This window comes from Scyliorhinus canicula, chromosome 3 (genome assembly GCF_902713615.1).
Source record: "Scyliorhinus canicula chromosome 3, sScyCan1.1, whole genome shotgun sequence".
NCBI classification, from domain to species: domain Eukaryota; kingdom Metazoa; phylum Chordata; class Chondrichthyes; order Carcharhiniformes; family Scyliorhinidae; genus Scyliorhinus; species Scyliorhinus canicula.
Window position 1 is genome coordinate 209,900,733 of NC_052148.1, and position 14,893 is coordinate 209,915,625.

Genomic DNA, 14,893 nt, shown 5'->3' on the forward strand with positions numbered 1-14,893 from the left:
TCCTGAACAACATAATGGAGCAGATCACTGTCCTTAACATTATAATGGAGCAGATCACTGTCCAGAACCACATAATGGAGCAGATCATTGTCCTCAACAATATGATAGAACAGATCACTGTCCTCCTGAACAATATAATGGAGCAGATCACTGTCCTGAACAATATAATGGAGCAGATCACTGTCCTGAACAATATAATGGAGCAGATCACTGTCCTGAACAATATAATGGAGCAGATCACTGTCCTTAACATTATAATGGAGCAGATCACTGTCCTTAACATTATAATGGAGAAGATCACTGTCCAGAACCACATAATGGAGCAGATCACTGTCCTCAACAATATGATAGAACAGATCACTGTCCTGAACAATATAATGGAGCAGATCACTGTCCTCCTGAACAATATAATGGAGCAGATCACTGTCCTATACAATATAATGGAGCAGATCACTGTCCTCCTGAACAATATAATGGAGCAGATCACTGTCCTCCTGAACAATATAATGGAGCAGATCACTGTCCTCCTGAACAATTTAATGGAGCAGATCACTGTCCTCCTGAACAATATAATGGAGCAGATCACTGTCCTCCTGAACAATATAATGGAGCAGATCACTGTCCTGAACAATATAATGGAGCAGATCACTGTCCTCCTGAACAATATAATGGAGCAGATCACTGTCCTCCTGAACAATATAATGGAGCAGATCACTGTCCTCCTGAACAATATAATGGAGCAGATCCCTGTCCTGGACAATATAATGGAGCAGATCACTGCCCTCCTGAACAATATAATGGAGCAGATCGCTGTCCTGAGCAATATAATGGAGCAGATCACTGTACTGTACAATATAATGGAGCAGATCACTGCCCTCCTGAACAATATAATGGAGCAGATCACTGTCCTGAACAATATAATGGAGCAGATTACTGTCCTCCAGAACAATATAATGGAGCAGATCACTGTCCTCCTGAACAATATAATGGAGCAGATCACTGTCCTCCTGAACAATATAATGGAGCAGATCACTGTCCTGAACAATATAATGGAGCAGATTATTGTCCTGAACAATATAATGGAGCAGATCACTGTCCTGAACAATATAATAGTGCAGATCACTATCCTGAACAATATAATGGAGCAGAACACTGTCCTGAACAATATAATGGAGCAGATCACTGTCCTCCTGAACAATATAATGGAGCAGATCACTGTCCTGTACAATATAATGGAGCAGATCGCAGTCCTGAACAATATAATGGAGCAGATCACTGTCCTGAACAATATAATGGAGCAGATCACTGTCCTGAACAATATAAAGTGCAGATCACTATCCTGAACAATATAATGGAGCAGATCACTATCCTGAACAATATAATGGAGCAGATCACTATCCTGAACAATATAATGGAGCAGATCACTGTCCTCCTGAACAATATAATGGAGCAGATCACTGTCCTGAACAATATAATGGAGCAGATTATTGTCCTGAACAATATAATGGAGCAGATCACTGTCCTGAACAATATAATAGTGCATATCACTATCCTGAACAATATAATGGAGCAGATCACTGTCCTGAACAATATAATGGAGCAGATCACTATCCTGAACAATATAATGGAGCAGATCACTGTCCTGAACAATATAATGGAGCAGATCACTGTCCTGAACAATATAGTAGTGCAGATCACTATCCTGAACAATATAATGGAGCAGATCACTGTCCTCCTGAGCAATATAATTGCGCAGATCATTGTCCTCCTGAATAATATAATGGAGCAGATCACTGTCCTGAGCAATATAATGGAGCAGATCACTGTCCTGAGCAATATAATGGAGCAGATCACTGTCCTGAACAATATAATGGAGTAGGCCACTGTCCTGAACAATATAATGGAGCAGATCACTGTCCTGAACAATATAATGGAGCAGATCACTGTCCTGAACAATATAATGGAGTAGGTCACTGTCCTGAACAATATAACGGAGCAGATCACTGTCCTGAACAATATAATGGAGCAGATCCCTGTCCTGAACAATATAATGGAGCAGATCACTGTCCTCCTGAACAATATAATGGAGCAGATCACTGCCCTGAACAATATAACGGAGCAGATCACTGTCCTGAACAATATAATGGAGCAGATCACTGTCCTGAACAATATAACGGAGCAGATCACTGTCCTGAACAATATAATGGAGCAGATCACAGTCCTGAACAATATAATGGAGTAGATTATTGTCCTGAACAATATAATGGAGCAGATCACGGTCCTGAACAATATAATAGAGGAGATCACTGTCCTGAACAATATAATGGAGCAGATTATTGTCCTGAACAATATAATGGAGCAGATCCCTGTGCTGAACAATATAATAGAGCAGATCACTGTTCTCCTGAACAATATAATGAAGCACGACCCAGTCCTACCGGACAAGTAATGGAGCAGAGCTGCGGTTCAAGCTACTGGGAGAAGAACAGGGCTTCCACGTCAAGGCAATATTGACGGCTGTGCTGTAATTTCTTTTATTGTGCTGGCCGGCATACTTTGCCGAGAAGCGTGGGTGAGTGGCAGGGTGGGGAGTACCATGACAGAACCCTGCAGCGCTGGTGTAGCAGCCGGGGAGATGGCCTTTGCCAATTGTGGCCCACACAGCTGGTATAATGGAAGGCCACCCCACACCCCCACCGGAAACCCAGTGGGAAGCCTCCAGGCTTTTCCTGACAGTGTCCTCCTGTCCTGACATGCTAAAATTCCAGTGGAGGCAGGAAGTGGCAATGAGTTGGCCAATCCATTGACTGCCGACCTCTGGTTAGAGGGCAGATACATCGTTGCCAAAACTACCTCTGAGATTTTCCTATGGTGGAGGGGCGATATTGGGCTACAACCCCTGTACCCACTGCCAAATGCAGCCTATATATCCAGTTGCTGCTTTACACTGATTATATCTGGCCATATGAAGTGGGATTACCTGCAGAATAAATGTGTTGCATACTGCTTGACATAAGCATTGAAAAAGAGTACTTTTCTAATTTTAAACTCTGGCTGGGAACCTTCCTCACTGAGAATGAATATTGCAGATTTGGATATTTACTGTCATGATTGCCTCACCATTTACTGCCTCGAAAATTGTGAACAGAGCTTGCCCAAAATTCAGAAATGCACTCTGAGTGGAAAAATCTCTTCATTGCGAGCAGAAGCTTGGGGAGGTTAGCACCATATCTCTTACCAAAGAGCCAACTTCACATGGTAAATTTATGATAGAGAATGAGGGATAAAATGAACCCACTACAGCACTCCACTTTGTGCTTGAAGCTGCCGAATAGCAATTTTTACTGTTGTTTGGTTTCTTTGTGATCTGATTTTGCAGAGAGAGGCCAATGGTCATCCATCTATGCATAAAGGTAGTTAGCTAGCTGTTGGAAGCTATGTTTGACTTGAGGCTGGATTTTGGAAGCCTGCCAGACTCAGAAACAAAGTTGGGTGGACCAGAGTTTCCCAGTGCTAGCTGGCATGTCGGTTTGCCTCCTGCCTCTGGGCCATTTATAAAGGGTCAGATCGGGTGGAGTGATAGCTGCCCACTAACTGTCATGACCTGAGCTGTGGCCACAGGCTGCCCTGTGGAGGAGCTTGCCTTCCATAATGATGGTCCAGCAGCTGTGGCCGTAAAAGGCGCTTAGAATGCTCCTCCGTCTTGGGAGCTTCCTATGGGCCCTCCAACATCTGGAGCCCACCTATTGTCCTTCATTGGCTAGCAAATGCGCCCTCTGGTCATTAACTTGTTGTGCTGGTGACTATTTCCAACAGTGTGAGGACAGGACCCAGATTTAGTCCCAGCATTATCCCAAAATGACAATTCAGTCCAATAGCGCTGGAACATTTTCATTATCACTGCTGTTCTCCATTTATGACAAAGTGCTGGTTAAATTGGAATTAACAATATTTTTCTTTTTAAACTTTTCACCACACTTGACTTGGAATCTCCTTGGATAGGGACTTTCACAATAACTGGATAATGGGCAATAAAACCTAATGTAGCAATGCAACATAGTTGGCTGGGATAGTCATAAAAAAGAAGTGTAAGATGGCAGATTGCTGTTGCTTACCTCAGCACTTTTTCTATTCACACGCTATAATTTGGGCCAAATTCTGCAGTTCACATTGATCTCGGTGTTGATTGCCTCCCACACCTGCTGAATGCTCTGCTCAGCTGCGAGTCACTTTTCCAATTTCGTCATTCCTCCATGGTGTTCACAATGATCTGATGAGTGAAAGTCGGTCATTTGACACTTTGTTTTCTTCATTAGTGCCCCAATTTGCAGCATGCCAGATTGGCACATGGAGGGTACTGGGAGAGGTTTCTAATCACTAGTACATACTCAGAAAAAGACTGAGTGAGTATGTAAACATCTTTTAAATACTGATTAGCGGGCTGATTGAGAAGCATTATTTAATTTTTTCCAGTTTGCTCGATGTTCCATCAGTCGAAATGAATCTTAGCTCCAAGAATGTACAATGGATGAAGTTTAATAAAAATACAGGAGAAACAATAACTCTCATTAATGTGCAATCAATAGGCTAAGAGCAAACAGAACTCCCAAGTGGTTGTAGGGAGCGAGGTGATGAATAGAAACAATAATTTGATTTATTAAACAACGTGCTGAATTAACAGGATCCAACAAAGAACAGGTCCAGTAAGCACTCTTGCAGACAGTTAATGTATGTTGTGTGCTTCCTGGAAGAAGGAAAACTTGGGTGTGTGCCATGAAATGATGTGTTGATTCAGGATGTGAGGAGAAAAGGATTAACACCGTCCACATAACATTTTCAATAGTTTTGTTGAATAAATTTTGCTTCTAACATTGTGACATATTTTTATTGACAAAATAATGGTGAAGCTAATGACGCTCGGGGGTCGCGGTAGCACAGTGGTTAGCACGGTTGCATCATAGCATCAGGGTCCCAGGTTTGATTTCGGCTTGGGTCACTGTCTGTGTGCAGCCTGCACGTTCTCCCCGTGTTTGTGTGGGTTTCCTCCGGGTGCTCCGGTTTCCTCCCACAAGTTCTGAAAGACATGCTGTTAGGTAATTTGGACATTGTGAATTCTCCCTCTGTGTACCCGAACAGGCAGCGGAGTGTGACGACGGAGGGTTTTCACAAAATAACTTCATTGCAGTGTTAATGTAAGCCTATATGTGATAATAATAATAATAAATATTAAATGGTGCAATATGAGGGTAGATGCATGATTAAATGTAGAAACCTAAAGCTTGCTCTCCAAGTTGGACTGCTTGACTATTAGTTTCCCACAATTGGCAAATTGCTATCTGACTCACCATTGAAATACATTGAAGTACATTGAATGTGTGAAGATGTTATATTTGCTTGGTAAATGTGAACTAAACTCACCATAAAACAATAAACTCATGTCCATTACAGCCTAACTGCTTCTTTAACAATATAACTGTTAACTACTATCATTCAATCTCTTCAGCACTGAAAATTAAAAATTCTTGGTCTGGAGTCTCATCCCTTCAGATTTTAGTTGTTGTTAGAAACTTTAAAAATGTGAAACCATATTATTTTTCTTTTGCCTTCCTGTTCTTTTGATTTTCTCTGTCTTTTTAATCCAATCTTTCTTTCTCTCTCTCTTGCTGGGATTTTCCAGTCCCTGGCCTGTCACGGGCAGCAGAATGGCCATTGAGTATCGGTATCTGATTTTACATTGAATTTACCCACTGTAATTTACTCTTTATTCTCAGTCCTTGTATCGTTCATCCCTCAATGCTTTACTGTGATTGGTTAGTTGCTTTCCCTGTTCACTCAGGTCACAGGTTTTACTTACTGCAAAATTATCGACTCATACTTTCAGCAACTTAACACACAACAAACATTCAACATCTAAGCTGGCACAGTCAAATTCAATAAACGGGAGAATAACATTCAATATCCTCTTACAGGTCCAATATTTGAATTTCTTCATTGAATTAAATGATTATATCCTAAGAAAACTATCTAATTGGTGTCAACAATAATTGATATTGGAATATAAATAGATGTACGATAGAGAGGCAACTAAATTAATTGCCTCTCTATAATGCATCTGTACATATTCCATGCCCCTCTTCCATGGCCAGGCTCATGGACAGTGTCCTTGGAGAGGAAGCACACAGTGTCTGCTGGCACTATTGAGGCCTTCTGTGCCAGTGGGTATGCTGGGGGCTGGGGTGTTTTGTTTACCTCTTCAATCAAATTCAGATTTTTAAAAATATATTTTTATTAGTATTTGCAGTTTTTTTTATCAAACAATTTTATTGAGGTATTTTTCGGCATTGTAAACAGTTACAGATAACAAAAAAAAGGCAAAAATGTGCAAACATCAATGTAAAATCAATACTTCAATCAAACCACACAGCCCAAGCCCGCTCCTCTCCCACAGACACTACCCGCCTATTTATCCCTCCTACTCTACTCTAATTCCCCCCCCCCCCCCCTTGCTGACGTTCACTCTCCCGCGAAGAAGTCGATGAATGGTTGCCACCTTCGGGCGAATCCCAGTACAGATCCCCTCAAGGCGAACTGAATTTTTTCCAAACCCAGAAAACTTGACATGTCCGAAAGCCACAGCTCGGCCTTCGGGGGTTTTGAGTCCCTCCATGCCAGCAGTATTCGCCACCGGGCTATTAGGGAAGCAAAGGCCAACACATCGGCCTCTTTCTCGCCCTGAACTCCCGGGTCTTCCGAAACCCCAAAAATTGCCACCCCTGGACTCATCACCATCCTTGTTTTTAACACCCGGGACATGATCCCCACAAATCCCTCCCAGTACCCCTAAGCTTAGGACATGCCCAAAACATGTGAACGTGGTTTGCTGGTCCTCCCGCGCATCTAGCGCACTTATCGTCTACCCCAAAGAATTTGCGGATCCGAGCTACCGTCATGTGGGCCCGGTGAACGACCTTAAATTGAATCAGGCCGAGCCTGGCACATGTTGCGGTTCAGTTTACCCTCCTCAGGGCTTCTGCCCACAGCCCGTCCTCCATCTCCCCACCAAGCTCCTCCTCCCATTTGAGTTTCAGTTCCTCCGTCTGGGACTCTTCCCCCTTCATGAGCACCTTGTAAATATCCGAGACTTTACCCTCTCCTCCTTCTACTCTAGAGACTATTCTGTCTTGGATCCTTATTGGCGGGAGGCGTGGGAAGGATGGGACCTGTCTGCGGACAAAGTCCCGCATCTGTAAGTACCTAAAGTCATTTCCCCTTACCAGCCCAAATTTCTCCTCCAAGCCCCTCAATCTCGCAAAACCCCCCTCCAGGAACATATCGCCCACCCTCCTCACCCCCGCCCGCCGCCATGTTCGAAACCCTCCATCCATGTTCCCGGGGGCAAATCGATGATTATCACATATTGGAGCCCAGATAGACGCACCCACCTCACCTACATGCCTCCTCCACTGGCCCCATATCCGCAGGGCCGCCCCAGTACCTAGTATTTGCAGTTTTTAAGAGTAACAGCCCGTATATCTCTGGCATTTACAAACAAATTTGTTTCTTATTTACAACAATCTTTACATGAGTTCCCCCCTCCCTCCACCCCCTCCCCCTCCTCTTGTTGGTAGTTTAGTTTACCTATTAATGTTGGTGTCTGCCCTGGGTGCCACATACTATGCTCCGCTTCTTTCTGTCGGGGTTTTAGTTTTTATTGTGGTGGTGGGGGGGCCTGCACGGCCCCTTCCTTTCTCCCCTTGCCCCCATCCACTTTTCTGTGCTTCCCTTGGGGTATGTTCTCTCCCCTTCCCCCTCTTCCCCTTTCTTTTGTCATGATGTGGAGATATCGGCGTTGGACTGGGGTGAGCACAGTAAGGAGCCTTACAACACCAGGTTAAAGTCCAACAGGTTTGTTTCAAATCACTAGCTTTCGGAGCACTGCTCCTTCCTCAGGTGAATGAAGAGGTCGGGTCTACAAACATATATATAGAGACAAAGTCAAAGATGCAAGACGATACTCTGAATGTGAGCATTTGCAGCAATGAAGTCTTTACAGATCCAGAGAGAAGAGTAATCACAGGTTAAAGAGGTGTGGGGTGGGATTCGACGACCTTCCCGCCGGGACGGATTATCATTGGGTGGGGGGGGCGGAGTGAGTCCCGCCCCCACTGACTGACGAAATCTCCGGCGCTGGGGGCTTGGCGGGGGCGGGAATCGCGGCAACAGCACCCCCCCCCCCCCCCCAGCGATTCTCCGGCCCGCGATGGGCCGAGCGGCCCGTTTTAGGCCGGTCCCGCCTGCATAAATTAGACCTGGTACTTACCGGCGGGACCTGGCTCTGCGGGCGGCCTCCAGGGTCCTCGGGGGTCGCTTTGGGATCTGGCCCCAGGGGGTGCCCCCATGATGGCCTGGCCCGTGATTGGGGCCCACTGATCCGCAGGCGGGCCTGTGCCATGGGGGCACTCTTTCCCTCCGCACCGGCTGCTGTGGACCTCGTCTCCGCACTGGCTGCTGCTCTGGACCTCCGCCATGGCCGGTGCGAAGACGAACCCCCATGCGCATGCGCTGGGATTATGTCAGCACATGCTGGCAATCCCGCACATGCGCCAACTCGCGCTGGCCGGCGGAAGTCCTTTGGTGTCAGTTGACAAAGCCCCTTCCGTGCCGGATGGTGCCAACCCAGCTGCCGCGGGCCTAGCCCCTGAAGGTGCGGAGGATTCCGCACCTTCCGGGTGGCCCGACGCTGGAGTGGTTCACGCCTCTCCTCGGCGCCGGGACTGCTCGCCCCGCCAGGTAGGGGAGAATCCCGCCCGTGAATTGTCTCAAGCCAGGAGAGTTGGTAGGATTTCGCAAACCCAGAACTGATGGTGGGTGGTGAATGTAATGCGACATGAATCCAAGGTCCCGGTTGAGGCCGTACTCATGTGTGCTCAGAAACTCTTAAGTTTCTGCTCGGCAACCCTGCGTTGTCACACGTCCTGAAGGCCGCCTTGGAGAACGCTTAGGTGAAGATTCAGCCTCTGATCTTCCTAGTCGCTGTTGGCCTTGAACAGACCTTGGAACAGGCTGATGAATGGCCCCCATGCTTTGTGGAAGCCCTCATCTGACCCTCGGATGGTGTACTTGAACTTCCCAAGGTGGAGAAATTCCACCAGGTCTGCCAGCCAGTCTGTAGCCGTGGGTGGTGCTGCTGACCGTCAGCTGAGCAGGATTCTCTAGCGTACGAATAGGGAAGCAAAAGCCAGGCATCGGCCCTCTTCCCCATTTGAAGGTCTGGCTGGTCCGATACCCCGAAGACTGCCACTCTCGGGCACGGCCCCCTCCCTCAACCCCTCAACCTTGGACATCGCCTCGAAGAAGGCTGTCCAGAATACGACAAGCCCAGAACATAAGGGTGAGGTTGGCCCGGCCTCCCTGGCACCGTTCACATTTGTCCTCCACCTCCGTGAAGAACCTGCTCATTCGCATTCTAGTTAGGTGGGCTCTGTGCACCACTTTAAACTGCATAAGGCTTAGCCTAGAGCAGGAGGAGGTGGAGTTGGCCCCGCTCAGTGCTTCACCCCAGAGTCCCCAACCCACTTCTGTCCCCAATTCGTCCTCCGATTTCCATCTAGCTTTGTCCAGTGGTACCACGTTTTCAGTGTGGCTACCACCACTGGGCTGGATGTGTACTTTGATGGACGGGATGAGAACGCTCTGTGGTGAGGGTCGTTCCCTTGCAGGAGGCCTCCTCCAACCTTACCCATTCCATGTTTGGTTCTCGTATCCATCCCCTCACCCTCTCGGCTGTGGCTGCTCAGTGGTAGTACTGTAGATTCAGAAGGGCTGGACTGCCCATGTTTTTCCTCCTTTGCAGTGTCGCCTGAGGGATCATCTGGTTCTTACCCTCCCCCCACATGAACACCATAATCATTTTGTCTACTTCGTGGAAATATGTTTAGGACATGATCGGTATGGCTCTCAACAGGAAGAGGAACCTCGGCAGTACATTCATTTTGATCGTCTGCACTCTCTCCACCAGGGAAAGCAGGAGTGCATCCCATCTCTGTAGGTCCTTTTATATTTCCTCCGCCAGACTGGTCCAATTCCATTTGTGGAGAGCCTTGTGTCTCTGTGCAGCTGGAGATATTCAGAGCTGGTGGTGTTGGTCCGAACGTTCGCCTTGTGAGTGTTGTACAAGAGTTTCACCCCCAAAATGAACCCTGTCCCCAGCCCAAATCATTCCAGAACCTCGATGAGGTGCTTTCATTCGACTCTGTCAAAGGCCTTCTCCGCATCCAGGGAGACGATCACATCTGGTTCTCTCACTGGATGGGGTCATTATTACATTCAGCAGCCGAGTGATGTTCACAGTTAGCTACCTACCCTTGACAAAACCCGTCTGATCCTCTGTGATAACCTCCGGTACACAGTTCTCCAGTCTTTTGGCCAGGATTTCTGCGAGTACCTTCGCATAGAGTAGCGAAATAGGTCTATATGATTCGCATTCCGTCAGGTCCTTGTCTTTTTTGAGTATCAGCGATATTGTGGCCTGTGCAAGAGTAGGAGGCAGGTGCCCCCTGCAAGTGAGTCTGTGAACATGTCCCGTAGGTGTGGGCGAGGGCTGGTGCGAATTTCTCAGAGACGTTTGCCGGGAACCCGTCAGGTCTCGGTGCCTTCCCCGCCTGGATGGAACTCATGCTCTCCATGACCTCTTCCAGTCCTATTGCTTCCAGGTCCCCCCCCCAGTGTCTATCATCCCTCATGACTGGCACGTCTAGGGCAGCACGGTGGCCTAGTGGTTAGCACAACCGCCTCACGGCGCTGAGGTCCCAGGTTCGATCCCGGCTCTGGGTCACTGTCCGTGTGGAGTTTGCACATTCTCCCCGTGTCTGCGTGGGTTTCGCCCCCACAACCCAAAAATGTGCAGAGTAGGTGGATAGGCCACGCTAAATTGCCCCTTAATTGGAAAAAATAATTGGGTAATCTAAATTTATTTTTAAAAAAGACTGGCACGTCTAGTCCATCGAGAAACCGTTTAATCTCCGCATCACCATCGGAGGGAGGTTTGGAGGTGTACAGCCCTAGGTAGAAGGTCTCAAACGCTCAGCTGACCTCTTTTTGCTCGATTACCAGTCTGCCTCTGCTATCCTTCACCTGGGCTATTTCCCTCGTGGTTGCCTGCTTTCTCAGCTGTGAGTTCGTAGGCGGAGAGCCCTTTCACTGTGTTTGCAGAAGGTTCCCTGTGTCTGGTGGAGTTGGTGCATTGCTTTTGTGGTGCATACCAGGTTATGTCCACCTGCAACTTTTTCCTCTCTGCCCGAAGCTCGACAGTCGGGGCCTCGGAGTATTTTCTGTCGAACAGCAGAATGGAGTTGATCAGTTGTTGCCTGGCCACCCTCTCTTCCCTACCTCTTTGTGCCTTGTAGGCTATAATCAATCCCCTAATCACCCCCTCAGTGCCTCCCAGAGCATGGAAGGTGAGACTTCCCCGTTCCGGTTATTGGTAACATATGGGGTGTGATATTTTCTGGCAGAAGACCTTATCGGCCAGTAGGTCCGTGTCCAATCTCCACATGGGGCATTGGGCACGGCCTGTCTCCAACCTCACATCCATGGAGCGTAGTCTGAGATAGCTATCGTGGAATATTCTGCTCTTACTATTTCTGGAAGCATCGCTTTCCCCACTGCAAAGAAGTCTATCCTTGAGTATGCTTTGTGGACCGGCGTAAAGAATGAGAATTCCTTCTTACCAGGGTGTAGGAACCGTCACAGATCCACCGTCCCCATCTGCTCCAAGAATGTTCCCAGTTCCCTAGCCAGGCCCCTCCTTTTCCCCATTCTAGGGTTCGATCGGTCCGTCAGTGGATCCTGTACATAGTTGAAGACGCATCCCCATGATCAGTCGGTGTATGTCAATGTCGGGGATTTCCGCCATGGTCTTTTTTATGAAGCCTGTGTTGTTCCAGTTGGGCACGTACATATTTACCAGGACTACCGGTGCCCCGCCAAGGACACCGCTGACCATGATGTACCGTCCTCCTTGGTCCATCACCGTCTTTGTCACCGTGAACCTTGTCCTCGTACTAATCAATATGGCTACTCCCCGAGCCCTTGTCCCGTAGCATGAATGGTATGTCAACCCAGCACTTTCTTACCCGCAGTCGGTCTTTCTCCCTGAGGTGTGTTTCCTGCAGGAAGACTATGTCAGGTTTCAGGCACCTTAGGTGAGAGAAGACGCTGGGTCTTTTCACTGGGCCATTAAGTCCCCTGACATTCCAGGTGATAATCCTGGTGAGGGGGCTTTGTCCCCCCGCTCCTGTGGGATCAGCCATACTTACCTGGTGGATAAGCCCCTGCACTCCAGGGTTTACCCTTTGTTAGGGAGCCATTCAAAATGGCCGTGGTCACTGTTCCCACTATGAGGTCGGGCCCCTGCGCTCCACGGTTTCCTTTTGTACAGGGGGCACCCAACAAAGCCGCCAACTGTGTATATGCTACGTGGGTGCACCCTTGGACTCCGGGGTCTCCGTTTGCCCAGGGACCCTTCAAAGTGGCTGCTTGCGGCTCCATCTTGTTTCCTCAGCCTGTTCCTCACTCGCCGAATCCCATCCGAAACCCAACTCATATTTTTCCTGCTCTGTTCCTTTTGTATTCTTTCCCCCTCCACTCACCCCGTCCCCCTTACCCCATCTCCCCCTGTGTTTTCCCTTTCCCTTCCCTGTGCGCACCCCCCCCCCCCCCCCCCCCCCCCGGACCAGACGCTCCCTCCCTACCGGGAGATGCACCACGATCCCCCTTGCTCTCTGTCTTCCAGTGCTAGCAATTTCTGCTAGAATGGTGCCCCCTCCCCTCTCCCGGGGCCGGTTTAGCCCCTCCTCATGCCTGCTGACTGCCCGTTTTCCCTGTTTAAACCCTCACCTGCCTTCCCCTGACCTGGCTTCTCTCTATGACTCAGTCTTCCCTTTATGATCAAAATGAGGCAGCGCAGTCCCGTGCAAACATGCTCACTGTCCGTTAAGTGTTTTGCTCTTTCACAGTCTTTCTCTGTGCAACCCCATCGTTGCCTTGCCTGTCCCTTGTCCAGTCTGTTGTTTTGGACCAATTTATTTGCTTCCTCCGGGGTGTTAAAATATTGTTCTTTCTTTTGGTGTGTGACCCAGAGCCTGGCTGGGAACGTACACCGTTCTTGTACAGGGCCGATTTTGTCTGGTTGAACTCAGCCCTGCGTTTTGCTAGATCTGGCCCAATATCCTTATAGATTCAGATTTTGTGACCTTCCCAGGTCACTTTCATCTGGCTTGCCCACTGCAGGATCTTCTCAGGGTCTGGATATTGGTGGAGCTTCACGATAATCGCCCTTGGCTGCTCCCCAGCTTTGGGTCTCAGCCTGAGCGACCTGTGTGCTCTGTTGAGCTCTGGGGGTTTGGGGAAGCTGTCTCTCCCGACCAAGTTGCCCAGCGTTTGAGTGACGTAGTCTGCCTGGTCTCTGCCCTTGATGCCTTCCGGTAGGCCCAAGGATCCAAATATTTTGTCATCAGGACGTGTTATCATGGTCCTCGACTTACCCCGCTAAATTCCCCTGGGCCGCCACCAACCTTTTGACTTCTGCTTCTGGGGCAATGATTCTGTTGCTCTGGACCATCGAGGCCTTCTCCAGGTCGAGGAATGTCCTCACCTGAGTCTCTACTTTCTTCCCCAATCCACCGATTGCCTTTTGCATGGTGGCCATTGCCTCTGCCATCGCCACCTTGACCGCCACCTGGATTTCTATCCTGATCGCCTCTTCCATGGTGGTCAGATCCTTCATGAGGAAGCTCTTCCATCCGTCTCCAGGTAGTGGGGGAGAGGCTGATGCTCAGGTCCTGGGTGGCCAGTGTCCCTTCGCCTTATGGGTCCGCTGTATCATCCGCCTGCTGCTCGTGGCTCTTTCCGCCGCTTCTGCCCTCTCTTCGGCCCCTTGAGCTCCCGTTTACTGGCATCCTTTCTTGGTTATCCTCCTTTTGCTGTTGAGGTATTTTTGACTTCAAAATCTGGGCAAAATATGACTAAAAGTGCCATTTTTGTCCTGGTTTGGAGGAGAGCCACCTGATGTGCATCCTCTCAACCCATCACCGTAAATGATTTGATGCTGTGTGTTTCCTTTGAGATTTTCTTTAGTTTGATGCAGTTTCCTTTTAAACAGCTGCGCTTTTAATTTGTCCGTCAATTTGATAATTTGGTTCAAATGTTTCACCGCAAAATAGTATATATATTCTAATTGCCTGCTGCAGGAAATTAGTCTGTCAAATGCAAAGAAGTATTGACACTTTAAAAAATCCCATTCTCACAGCATTTTTAAGACATTGATTTAAAACTTTGATGATGCCCATTTCTCACGCTCAAAACAGGCACCTAAGCAGTGAGTATGGCAGACCAGGCTCAGGCAGGTGACTTTTGCCCATATTGGATCGGGATGCTCCATAGACATGACATAAGAACATAAGAACATTAGAACTAGGAGCAGGAGTAGGCCATCTGGCCCCTCGAGCCTGCTCCACCATTCAATGAGTTCATGGCTGATCTTTTGTGGACTCAGCTCCACTTTCCGGCCCGATCACCATAACCCTTAATCCCTTTATTCTTCAAAAAACTATCTATCTTTACCTTAAAAACATTTAATGAAGGAGCCTCAACTGCTTCACTGGGCAAGGAATTCCATACATTCACAACCCTTTGGGTGAAGAAGTTCCTCCTAAACTCAGTCCTAAATCTACTTCCCCTTATTTTGAGGCTATGCCCCCTAGTTCTGCTTTCACCTGCCAGTGGAAACAACCTGCCCGCATCTATCCTATCTATTCCATTCATAATTTTATATGTTTCTATAAGATCCCCTCTCATCCTTCTAAATTCCAACGAGTACAGTCCCAGTCTACTC